The sequence below is a fragment of the Hyaena hyaena genome, unplaced genomic scaffold, assembly GCF_003009895.1.
Source record: "Hyaena hyaena isolate Hyena2069 unplaced genomic scaffold, ASM300989v1 scaffold_111, whole genome shotgun sequence".
NCBI classification, from domain to species: Eukaryota; Metazoa; Chordata; class Mammalia; order Carnivora; family Hyaenidae; genus Hyaena; species Hyaena hyaena.
This window is the reverse complement of record NW_024080743.1, coordinates 3,468,021-3,480,358: the sequence shown is the minus strand read 5'-3', so window position 1 is coordinate 3,480,358 and position 12,338 is coordinate 3,468,021.

Below are 12,338 nucleotides of genomic sequence, written 5' to 3'. Positions count from 1 at the left end.
CATCATCAGCAGAGAGCCTGAGGCTCTATCCCATGACCGGGGGATCATGACGTGCGCCAAAATCAAGAGCTGGATGCTCAATTGACTGAGCTACCCAGGCACCCCATATTGTCCACATTTTAGTTACTTCATTTATTTGTCATTGCTTTAGAATGCCATTTTCTTCACCTTGTCTCCACCAAGTTCTCAAAACTGCCTCACAGAGTGTGTAAGAAGAACATTTTTGTAGGCAAAGGTAGTTTTTAAGCCCTCATCATCCCCCACCCTATGCTCATATAATCTCATCATTAAACCTGAGACCCCTGTCAGCAGGACAGCCTGGCTCATCTCTGCAGGTCAGTGGGAGGAGGAGAAAGCCTGAGAGGCTTGACCAAATGAGGCAGTGTGGCCTAGTGGGCTTTGGAGACAGTTGTATAACCCTAGGAAATTACCTCTCTGAATTTTCACACTTCAAAGATGGAGAAAATTCTATTTCACAAGACTGTCATGGGAATTAACTGAACTTCTAACACAGTGACATGACATTAAGGGATATAATAATTGTCTCTTGGGGTTCGTGGGTAGCTCAGTTGGTTGAGCATCCAACTCTCGATTTTGGCTCAGGTCATGATCTCAGGGTTGTGGAATCAAGCTCCATGTTGAGCTCTATGCTGAGCATGGAGCCTGCTTGAGATTCTCTCTTTCCCTCTGCCCTTCTTCTCCACTTATGCTCTCTCTCTAAAATTTAAAAAAAAAAAAAAAGCCAACAAAAACAACATATTACCCTAGAGCTTAGCAGCCTAAAACAATAAAAAAATTATTACCTCACAATTTCTGTGGGTCAAGGAGCATATGCCGAGTGGTTCACACTCAGGGTCTCTCATGAGGTTATTTGAGGTTGTAATTATCTGAAGGTGTGACTGGGGCTGGAAAATCTGCTTCCAAGATGAACCACTCCTGTGGCTGTTGACAGGAGGCCTCAGTTCTTGGCCACAGACTTCTCCACAGGGCTGCATCCCCGAGTGAGTAGTGAGAGAGAGAGAGAGAGAGAGAGAGAGGTGTAAACCACATGTCTTTTATGATGTAGCCTCAGAGGTCACATACCATCACTTCCACTGTATTTTACTGCTCACACAGACCATCTCTAATACAGTGTGGGAGGAGACTACTGAGCGGTGTGAATACCAGGAGGTGGGAATAGTGGGGTCCATCTCAGAAGTTGGCTTCCCCAGCGTCTAGAATATTAATTCTTGCCTCTTTTTAACATGACAGCCATATTCTTGCTCTTCTACTTCAATCAACAAAAGGAAGACAGTTAAAATGATTCACCTTTGTTCTCACACTAAATTACTTTGGAAGCTTCCACCCTCACATCAGATCTACAGCCATGACTCAGAAATTTGGGACTAGGTTCATAATTTGTCCCAGTTCATCTGAAGGCTATGGAGGCACACAGGGATGTTCCTTGTTTTACTTTTCTTTGGTCCTCTCCCACTTTCCCCTTGAAATGATTTGTTCTAGGCATTTTATTATATTCTCAAGATGTCAGGTAGACAATCTCAAGCAATAGCAAGTATGCTGGCTGAATTTCCCTCCTTGTTCTGGAATATTTGCTCTTGAATGCAAATGATTTACTTTTGGATCCTTGACTCTGTGATTGTAAAACTGAATTCATTTTTATAGTGGTGGGGTCACCATGACTTTTTTCTCAGCTCTTCAGAAGCAGACTTTAAATTCCCAGAAAGGAAAGGGCTAATGAACACTAGCAAATTGGAGGCACAAAGGGATAAAGAGAAGGGCAGCTATTCCCCTCTGTTTTTCTGGGTAATCCTACCTAGTAGCCAAAGGTTTGTCGTTTTTAAGCCTGTGGAAAATAATAATGATAAATAGAAAGACCTCCAGGATATTGTTATAACAGATTCCATGTGAGAGCCTTGAACATGACTCATGCAGGTGTTGAATAAATGGATGCATGGATGGATGGATGGATGGGTGGGTTAATTCTTCAGGTATAATAGGACCAGAGCTGATACCCAGCTGGTAGTGCCTGTATGGAGTAAAGGTCAGGGTCTGTTCCTTTGGTCAAGCCTCCAGTCAGCTGGGCTGGCACTCATTATACGCTGGTCATTACAGATAGCACCTAGCCTGGGAGAATGTGGCTCCATGTTGCAAAGTGGGTTACAAAGAAATGTCTAGAACCTGAATGATGTGGCTGACTCATGGGGTTGGTTAGAACCTGATTGGGAATCTGGAAGGAGCAGGACCTGATGGTCTCAGAGCTGCAACAAGATGGATCTTGAAGCAGATGTCAGAATTCAAAGTAAATCAAACTGAGAATGAATGAATATAGCTGTCAGCTAAATCTGGGGGTGAAACCTGGGAGCAACAAAGGAATACAAAGGGAGGAGAGACTAGGCACAAGGGCTAGGTGAACAGAGGCTCACCTAGTTGATAGGAATGAAAAGAGAGCCAGAGGAAAAGGTGTATTAAGTTCATCTCTAGGTGACAGAAAATCAAGGCAACAGAGGTTTAAGTGAACTAGAACTTTATTAAGTTGTAGGTAGAGAAATCCGGAAGAGAGCTGTCCATAGCTGATATGGCAGTTTGGGGATCATCAGGGGTCCAGACTCCTTTTCTCTTTCTGCTTCATCAATGTGGCTTCTACCTCATGATCAAAGATGGCAGTTCAGACTCCAGCCTTCACGTCCACACTCCAGTCAGTAGTGTAGAGGAAGGAGTGAGATGAGCATACCCTCTCCTTTTGAGATAGGGTTTCTCAGTCTTGGCACCATTGGCATTTGGGGTCAGATAATTCATTATTGTAGGGGCTCTCCTGTGCATTGTAGGATGTTTAGCAGCACCCTTGGTCTCTACCCGCTTGGTGCCAGTGTTAACTTCCTCTTTCCCAGGTGGGACACACAAAAATGTCCCCAGACATTGCCAAATGTTCCCTGGGGGGCACCATCCCTCCAGTTAGAGAACCACTGCTGACTTTGTGAGGCCGCGCCTGGCCCCTCGCTCACATGCCATTGATCAGAACTTAGTCACAAAGGCAACTCAGTTACAAGGAGTTGGGAAACGCAGTCTTTATTGCAGACAGCTACGTGCCAGCCCCAACTCAGGAGTTCTCCTACTAGAAGGAAGGAGACGAGAGCTATGGGAGATAATGCAAGTGTGAGGGCTCAGACAGACTTTGGCTGTTTTGTCCCAGATCCTCGCTCCTACCTACTGCCTAAGGATGGAACAGCCGGAAGTAGAAGGATGTGTGGTCCCAGCTGTAACCAGTGGCACCCAGGATCTATGAGGCAGATGCCCTCCTCCCAGAGGTAAGCCTTCCGCTGAGAGACAAATAGTGGCCTTATTTCCACTTATTGCCTCTCAACATGTTGCCTAAATTGGGTTAGGAACATGTTGCAGGGCAGTGTTTCCTAGTCTGCCCCTCCCCCACTTGCCCAGTTAGTGCCCACCAGATGGCCCCAGCGTAGTCTCCTCCCTCCTTTCCTCATCCCTCCAGCCCTCCTCTCCTGCTCTCCTCTCCCTCTCCTTTTTCCCCATTAGATGTGCTTCTAAGAGGCCTGGATGTAGAATCAGGAGGCCTGAGAGCCAGCGTGGAGGGTAAGTCACTCACCCCTTCCGGCTTCAGTGTCCTCATCTGTAAAGTGAGGGGCCGACCAGATGACCCCTAGAGTCCTCCCTGCCTCTAAAATGCTTCGATTCGCTGGAACCCCCAAGACAGCAGGGAGTAGCAGAGAAAGTCCCTCTCTGACGAGTGGCATCAAGACAGCCCCTGGCTGGGTCTCTGTCTGCCAGACTTCCCTGCCGCGTGAAGTCGCAGCCTGGCAGATGTCCCTTAGATTCCCCCCACCGGCTCCAGAGAGGCCTGCTTAGGATAGCTGGCACACATGTCTTGCTAAGTGTGACCACCTCAAACCATGCCATATGTGCTCAGTACAAACTGTCCCTGCGTCAGTCAGAAGGATGGGGTGCGTCCTGGGCTCCCAGTTAGAGGTCAAAATGGCTCTCATGATGGCACAGCTGGCCTTGAGAGAGGCTTTGTTTCACTTGTCGTATCTCCATATCCTGTTTAAATTCTGTTTCCCTAGTTAAAGTGTTTTCATTTCTTTGTTTTTCAATAAATGCTTCTTGAGCACCTGTTATCCTGCAGGCCTCAAGAATACAAAAACAAATAGGACCCTCCCTTTCCGGAGCTGGCACTGAACGCGGCCTTCCCAGCGTCCCCTGATCTTTTCCTACCTGACTCTCCAGCCTATTTCCCTCCTGGCTGTGTGGCTCTGCTTGGGTTCCTCCCTCCTGGGGCCCTGTCTCCTTCCCTGGGGAGGTTTTGCACATGCACAGGCTCAGTGTGAGCTGGGACCCCACCCCTGTCTCCTCTTTCTCTTTCTCTCTCCCCTCCATGCTCCCCTATGCATGCACACACACCCCTACCTCTCTCTCTGGACTTCCTCATTCTCCAGGTTTCGGCTTAAATGTTCCATCTTCAGGGAGACCGTCCCTGACTGTCCCGCCCTAGCCCCAGACAGAACACAGCCCCTCTTACATTCTCCCACAGCAGCCTGGCTCTCCCTTTCAAAAAAAAAAACCAAACAAACCAACACTCACCATCTAACTCCGCTCCGCCCCACTGGCCTGGGAGCTACCTGGCAGCCCTGGGGAGCCGAGTCTCTCTCCGCCACTGCAGGCCGATTCTGGGATGAACAAGACATGAATGTGTACATGGATGAGCACAGCTGTGAAGGGGAGAGACATAGAAACAGAAATACTCAGCCAAGCGCTACTCCGAGAACGTGCGCAAGGCTGGTGGCCAGCCCAGGAGGAAGAGTCCCGGCCGCTGGGGCAGGGAAGGGCTGGGGGGAAGTCTCAGAGGACATTTGTAGCTGGTCTTGAAGGGGTAGGAATGGGAAGCATGAAGAGTAGAGGAAGGAGCAGCCCAGGTAGAAGAGAGCAGTATAGACAAAGGGGCCCCTTTACTGCCCCTGGGGTCCCCAAGACCTAGGCAGAGGAGCTATGGGGCAGACGAGTGCCCGGCCCTTGGCCTGCCTTCTCGCAGGAGCTTGTCCCTTCTGCTCTGCCTCTCGGCTGCCTCCACCCACCCCAGACACCCCGCTTTGGAGCTTTCAGAATCTCTGGTCTGAGGTTCTTCCTGTGGCAGGCCACTCCAGACAGCGGACTTCTCCCTCCCCCTCCTCCCCACCTTCTCACCTTCTCTCCCTCTCCCTCCCCTCCCTTCCTTCCCTGCTTTCCTTCCTCCTTCCCCCTCCCCTCTCTCCTTACTTCCCTCCCCCTCCCTCCCTTCCCTTAGTTTCTTTCCCTCCCCCTTTCCTCCCTTCTCTCTTTCCTTCCTTTCCTCCTTCCTTGCTTCCATTCTTCACCAAATTCACCTCATGTTTACTGAGCTCCTTCTATGTGTTAAAAGTTAGACTTTTTTCTTTCTCTTTGAAAGCTTTGAAACAGGAATCCCTCCAAATCCCAGCAACGGTTCCCCTGGGCTGGAACTGTGGTCTGGGACACCAAGAAAGGCTGTCATGGGGGCAAACAAGGGCAGAAACATGCTCCAGCTGGATCCCGAAGTAGGCACAGATTTAGAGGGACCAGGTTAGCTGAGTTGCCCAGAACAGAAATGGGGTTAAGAGAGCCAAACAAGCTTCTCTCGTGTTGCACGCCGTCTAAATGACTCTCCTCTGCTCCGTGTGGAAGTGCCCAGCCAGTGGCTGTGATTCCAAAGCTTTGGTCCTGGGAAAGGAGGAAGGCTGAGCTCAGGATAGAGAAAAGGGCCATCCTGAATCTCCACCGGAAGGGGCAGCAGAGAATGCAGAAAGGCCGGGAGCGTGGCCTTGTTTGCTCTCCACAAAAGAACTACTACTGCCTCCTGCTGGATGACCTCTGGTTCTCTCTCCGAAGAGACCTTAACTTTTGCCTTGCTTGCTTTTCTCTACCAGTGAGGAGCTTAAACGTGCAAAATGCCTTACTTCCCTGCAGGTAGGAAGGAGACTCTGCCCACAGAGGCTGCTACTCAGCTCCTGAAGGCAAAGCAGGGTGGTGGGGCGGGAGTCCCGGAGGCCAGGCCGCCTGTGGTGAGCTGCTTGGAGGCGGAGGCCCAGCAGTGATGGCTCTGGAAGACAGACTGTAGCCCTGAGGTTGCCTTGGGGCCATTCAGTTTAGCAGTCAAATATTTTATCTTGTATTATGGAGTCGGGTTTTGTGTGTAGTGGCTTCCTAACTTGACCTTGGGTGTTGAAACAGTGTCATCCTCTTATACGTCTTGTCTTCCGGGGAATCCATCCCAGAGCTGACTAAACCCCACTGAGAGGTCTCAGTCAGTACTTGTGAGGAGATGAGGGCGGGTAGGGTTTGGAACAAAACTCAGGTGTGTGGGGCTCACAGCCAAGCCTTGCAAAGCTGCCTCTCACACAGAGTCTGCCTCAGACCACCTGGGCACACGGAACCACCTGCCCAGTAGGAAACTTTAAATCCGGATTAGGCACCTTTTTTGGTGAGACTGAAGAAATGAAGAGGAGGAAAGACCCCGGCAGGCAGCTTATAGGCTTACACAGGGGGAAAAAAGTCATTTGAGGAATGAGAGAAGACAAAGAGGTTAGTGTGACAGGAAGGCTGAGAGGAATAAAGCCAGGAAGCAGAGTAGGAGGGGAGGAGGACCCTGGCCAGAGGAGGCAGAAGAACAAAGGGGTGAAGGACGTGCATCTAAGTGAGAGTGAGGGAGGCTGTCAGGAGAGGGAAGAGCGGCTGGTTCCTGGTGATTCTCCTGACAGGGAAAGTTGCCGTCAGAGGCCTGGAGGGTACAACCCCCCACTTGGCCTCCATGGAGGAGTCCAGCCCCATCCAGCCGTCTCAGTCTCCGACAGAATGCTCTGCCCTCCCCTTAGCTGAGGGAGTCAGCCTCCGCCTACCGGCCGGGGCCGGCCAAGGAGAAACCCCAGCTCCTGCCAAACATCACCTCACAGAGACAGGCATAGCAGCGATGGGAATTCTGAGGGTAGGTGTGGAAAGAAGTTATTTCTGTCCATACCCGTTTATTCTTTGGGAGTCCTAAACATACTGGTGGGGATGGTTCCCGGGGCCAGTGCTGGGGCACTGGAAGCAGGAAGTATGTAGGAATGCAGTTGGCCAGGCCATGTGGGCCACGCCTGGTGTGATGGCCCAGGGTTCGTTTTGTCATTCGGCAAACATTTGTTGACTGTCTACTAAGAAGACAGCGAGCGAGTCAAAGTCTCTATCTCTTGGATTCTAGTTTACATTCTAGATTACGTTCTAGTCAGAGGTGATAGATAAGTGAACAATAAGCCAGTTCTGTAGGCGTGTGAAGCAAACTCCTTGGTTCTTCACTTCGCAGCCTGATAGAGGCTGACTAGAACCAGGTCTTCGTAACTCTGGTGGCGACAGAACAGAGCAGAAACATTGTGGGTCCTTTGGTGGGTCACTGCTAACTTGGTTTTGTACAACACTTTTTTGCATTTTTTTTTTTCTTTTCACGATTTCCAAGATAGTCAACAGTCCTTTACGGAGTCAAAGAAAGACAGGCTCCTGAGAGTGGACCCTTCCAGAAGGAGACACACCTCCTAACTGGGATTCCTTCTGCCGGTGTCTTCCCCTCACTCACCTTCCTGTATTCCTAGACGAAGCCTTATTACACGCTGATGTCGTCACGAGACTACTAAGCGATAGAAAGCCCTGACTCCGCTGGCATGGCCAAAAGACACCCATCATCTCACCAAACAAGAAACCTGGGGGAGGGGCCCCCCTAGATGAATTCAGTGGTCCCAGGGCTGGGAGCCCCAGTGCTTCCCTTCCTTCTGCTCTGCCATCCCAGGCTGGATCCCCTCAGGCACACACAATGCATGCCGCATGCAGACACCCCCACATCCAGCCGCAGAAGGGGCACTTCGTCCCTGTGTATGCAGAACAGGAAGGAAAGCCTTTCCAGGGCCCCCCGCGGACTTGCCCTCAGGACTTGTGAGTCTCCTAGGTCACTGGCAAGGGAATGGCATTTCCATGGCTGTCTCTGAGAAGAACAGGACCATGAGGGGAGTAGGGATTGTGACCACAGAAAGTGTTAGTTAAGGAGAAATGTCTGTTACAGATGACCCCCCCCCCCCCCCCCCCCCCTTTCAGGAGAAAACTCAAACTCTGTAGTAGGACATCAAAGGCGCTTCATGAGCTGGTCCCTGCCTGCTCCTTTGGTCTTATCTTTACCAACAACACCAACTGCCTTTCTGGAGCCCTATCAAAGCATTGTGATGATCTGAACCCTCTTTGTTCTCTAGTGACTCAGTACCTCTGCCCGTACTGTCCCTGGCCGCCCCTCCCCCTTGTTCTCCCAGCCAGTTCTTCATCCATCACCACCCTGGTCTAGCACGCACATCCCCAAAAGCCTCCCTTGATCCCTGCATCCAGGTTGAGTTAGAAGGTGCTTCTCTGCAAGTGGCTTAGTCGTAGCCACAACAGGTACGAATTGGTTAGCAGTCATCCAACATGGACATGTACAAAAAAATCTAACATACATTAACAATACCTCATATCTAACAATTATTTAGCACTTACCATGTAGCAAGCACAGTAAAAGTGCTTACTTCATTTGATCATTTAATCATCATAAAATTTTATGGGTCGGTGTTCCAAGGTCATTTTACCATGTTGTTTAATAACCCCAGTTCCTCGGGGCACCTGGGTGGCTCAGTTGGTCAGGCATCCACCTCTTGGTTTTGGCTCTAGTCATGATTTCACAGTCCATGGGTTCGAACCTTGCATTGGGCTCTGCACTGCCAGCCTACTTAGGATTCTCTCTCTCTCTTTCCCTCTCTCCCCTGCTCATGCACACATGCGTGCATGTGGTCTCCCTTCCTCTCTTTCTCTCTCTCTCTCTCTAACATAAATAAATAAACTAAAAAAAAAAAAACCAAAACACCCACAGTTCTTCACCCACCCATTTTATGCCCATCCATGGCACTTTTCACTCCCTGACATACTACATGTTTACTTCATTACTCGTCCGTGTCTCTCCACCGGAATGTAAGCCTCCCGATGTGAGTATTTGTTTTATGCCAGCACCTAGAATAGTGCCTGGCATATAATAGGCCCTCCATGAATAGTTGATGAATGATTGATAGAAACGTTGTTCCTTTTTTACAGACGAGGGAACTGGGGCCCTGAGTGGGTAAGCAGCTTGCTCAGATCATAGCTAGGAGGTGGCAGAATTGGGATACAAACCCAGGCCATTTGGTTCTGGAGACGCGTAACTGTAACAGTAGACTCGTAGCCCGGCTACACAGCCCACCTAGTCAAGACCCCCTGAGTTACCATAAAGTCACAGCAGGGATTACTAATAGCAGGATGGTGTTGGCTTAACAGGATGTGAAGGGATCAGGAAAACAGATGGCCAAAGAGTAAATGTTGTGGAACAATCAGGAAGGTATTGCCCTCCCAGGTTCAGGACAGACAAACTCGTTTTATTATTACAGCTTCTTTCTGGTTTTCATAAGTGTACTGTTTGCTCACCTGCCCCTCAAGGCAGCTTCAGGACTTCAGTAAAATACAAGTTACTACCTGTTTGCATAATTACAGCGAAGATAGTTTGGGGGGTTCCTTCTGTTCTGTCTTCATTTTTGTTGCATTCCTGCGTATTTTGGCCCTAGCAATGGTGGTGGTTTTGACATTGTCAATCAGGAACTCACTTGGCAACAGCGTAAATGCCATCGGTATTCCCATCAACCACTTGTTTAAACAGTTTGGGTTTCCAAAGGATTTTATGAATTACCGATTAAAACAAAACTGGAATTTGCAGCATCATTTATTTCAACGTATTGCTTGGAGCATATGGTCACGAGAAAACATGAACTCTGTCCTCCTGTTGATTCCTGAGAAGGAGTTACACTACAGTGATAGAATACAATAGGTCATGGCGGGCCTCCCCGGCAACTAATGTTTTTTTAATGTGCCTAATATCTGCCAGGTGTGGTATTAGCTTCAAAGTGGTGAACAAGCCAGCATAGTCCTTACACTCATGGAATTTTCTGATGTACTTTCCCAAATAGCATTCAGCCCTTTGCAGAGCAGGATGACCTACTTATTCACGCACTTGTTCTCTAAGAAGCAGTGATGCATTTGTGGATGCTCCATTCACATTCTTCTCCAGCATCCGTCGGAGGAGGGAGGCGTACACACTAATGAGGAAGCAGGGCAGGCGGGAACAGTCCAGGATAAGCCCAACACAGGCCCTGAGCATGGGTGCTTAAGCTGCACCCTGTCCTAACCCGGCCCTCTCCAATTGAAGACAAGTATGTTTGCTCCCTAATCAATCACTAGACAATCACATGTCCTTATTCAGGTTTCTGGCCCAAGCATGTTCTCTGTACATCTGTTTGCATATGGGCATCTTCATGCAAGTGGTACGTGGCCCTTTCCATGTCTGACTTCCTTCTCCCTGAGAGGAAGCCTGTGAGGCAGACTGGTCAGCCAGTGGTACCTCTGACCTGCCTGAGAAGTGACTTCTGTGTGTCATGTAAATGAGCGGAAGGTGGGCAGGTTTCTCTTCACTTGACCACCCACCAGAGCCTTCTGGCCTGACCTGCAGCCCAACCTTGGCACCCGCTTTATAAGTGATGTTCACTTGTAAGTCAGCATAGACTGAGTACTTGTCTGCGTGAGGCTCAATCCTCTGAGCAGGCTCAGAATTCGACTCATTGAATCATCGGTTCTCAAGAATCCCAAGATCGTGCAAACATGAAGAGACCACAGATGCACCAGAGAACAGCTCAAACTCACTACTACAGACACCTCTGCTCTCAAAAGTATTTTTTTTTATAAATGTTTATTTCTTTTGAAAGAGAGAGAGAGAGAATGCACATGCACTCAAGTTGGGGATGAGGAGAGAGAGAATCCCAAGCAAGCTCCGTGCTATCAGCCCACAGCCCAAGGTGGGGCTTGATCTCACAAACAGTGACATCATGACCTGAGCTGAAATCAAGAGCGGGATGCTTAACCAACTGAGCCACCCAGACGCCCCTGAAGAGTAAATTTAAGTAAGAAAAGAAACCACTCATTGATTCCATGCTGAGAAAGATTTCTTTCCTCTCTCTCTTTCTTGATCTACTTATTTCTCATAATTCTCCTTCTCTGAGCTTCTCCTGGGGGCATACAAAATGAATCTCTCTGGTGTCCTGGGAGAACACTCAATAAACATAAAGCCCTCATGAGGAGGCCCTGGGCCACACGGGAGGTACTAAGCATGGCTCTGCTTCTCGTGGGACGTGAGAAGCCTGCCTCAGAAGGCACGCGATCTCATTTGTGATGTCATTGCTGCTCTGCTTGCCTCCATCACCCCATACACTATCAGCTCTGTGGGGCAAGGGAGCAGCCTTCCCTCCATGTAGTCCCAGCGCAAAGCCAGGGTGTAGTTGGGGCTCAGTAAATATTTATTGAAAGGAGGCAAGAAGGCAGGCAGCCAGGAAGAAATGTGTGTGGGGTTCCCGAAGCTTCTGAGAAGGACCCGAAGAAAATGCGGAGAAAGACCTAAGGTCTGGGTGAGAGCAGAAGTTGCACAATTCCCCAGGTCAGAGCAGGCGAGAGCCTCCTGTCTGATGTGCTGAGAGCGCAGGTTCGCCGGGTTTGGTGCGGGAGGAGGGCGCATGCTCCAGCAGCCACGGAAGGGGCTGGGGCTCCGCCAGGCTGGGGGCAGCGGTGCTTCAGCGGCCCGTAATCGCGGGTATGAGGGCTGGTGGGTGCTCAGGGCGGTGAGGACCCCCGGACGGACCCACGGCACAGAAACATGGAAGCCCAGGCCTCCCCGAATTCCTTCACAACACGACTCATGGTGGGAATCTGTTGTTCACGGGAGCCTCGGGTAAGGAGGTAGCTCTGCCTTGGCAGCCACAGATGAGACCCTTTGGAGGCTTTTTAGGTAGTGGATGTGGGTCCGGAAGAGAAGCCTTGGCACTCAAGGACCTCCTGGGCTGGGCCTGTGGAGGAGTCCTAGCAGCCAGTGTAGACGTTAGCACATGGCCACATTTAAAGAACCTTTTCACACAGGGGACTATTGCCCGCTTTTTACAGAAGATGAAAATGAGGTTCGATAGGGCTGAATAACTTTCCTAAAATTCTCACAACCAGTAAAGTGTCAGGCTCTGTACTTTAGGGCTTCTGGCCCCGATCAGTAGAGGAGTAGCAGGCGCACTGCAGAAAATGGCCAGCAGAGGGCAGCCTTCACAAAGAAGCTGTGCATTGCTCTTTCCAAGCTAATGTTCCTGCTGTCAGGACAAACCCTGGTGAGCTACACTGAAAAGGGCAGAACATCCTCTCCTGCGATTTTCCTGCCAATAAAAGAGCTT